The sequence below is a fragment of the Sinocyclocheilus grahami genome, unplaced genomic scaffold (assembly GCF_001515645.1).
Source record: "Sinocyclocheilus grahami isolate Dianchi unplaced genomic scaffold, SAMN03320097.WGS_v1.1 scaffold566.1, whole genome shotgun sequence".
In the NCBI taxonomy this organism is placed as follows: Eukaryota; Metazoa; Chordata; class Actinopteri; order Cypriniformes; family Cyprinidae; genus Sinocyclocheilus; species Sinocyclocheilus grahami.
The window spans coordinates 1,676,154-1,676,785 of NW_015505745.1; the positions used below are offsets into that span (position 1 = coordinate 1,676,154).

Here is a 632-nt window from a genome sequence, read left to right on the forward strand (position 1 = left end):
ACTGATTGATTTCTCTTTCAGTTGCAGGTGGCAGTACATGTCACTTTCGCCAAATTATCTTTCACATTATCTTCCCCCATCATTTCAGATGTTATCTTGAAGGTGGCCGTAAACACCAGTCATCACGAAGTGACTCATCTACCAAGCACAATAAATAGCTAACATATTACAGGAAAGAACACACAATGAAAATAGGCCAGAATCAATTTCAATTCATTTATTTGTCTTCAAAGCAAGATGAAGAGGGGGTGTGTTTTCAAAATGGGCACTGTGATTAAAACAACAATACATTTTTTTTTAAATTAAATAAACCCAGAGCTGACCAGTCTCCTGTCTCTCACTTCCTTCAGTGTGTCTGTGGGCTGAACAGTAAGGCGACGGATAAAGTGTACACATTATGTGTGGGTGTCACAGCCAGGCCAACAAGTACAGTTTTTTACTGAGCAGCCAGCAAAAACCAGCTATAGAAAGTGAGTACCTAAGACAAGCCAAGTATCCTCCTGTATTTGAATTTGGATGTAGGACGGTCCTAAAGGGTGAGGGCTTTTCTAAGCTGGACTAAATATTGCACTCCCCAGAGATAAAGATAACTAGAGAAAATAACATGGCTTCACGAAAGAAAGAAAAAAAAA

At 39.2% G+C, this 632-nt stretch overlaps 1 long non-coding RNA gene across 1 annotated transcript in view; it reads left to right on the top strand.

Moving 5' to 3' along the window:
- LOC107556373 (uncharacterized) overlaps positions 1-283 on the top strand; it is a 1,485-nt gene extending 1,202 nt beyond the window's left edge. Inside the window, exon 2 of the long non-coding RNA XR_001605268.1 lies at positions 28-283. This is a non-coding gene — a long non-coding RNA (uncharacterized lncRNA). The remainder of the gene's footprint in view (positions 1-27) is intronic.
- The last annotated feature ends 349 nt before the right edge of the window (positions 284-632 follow it).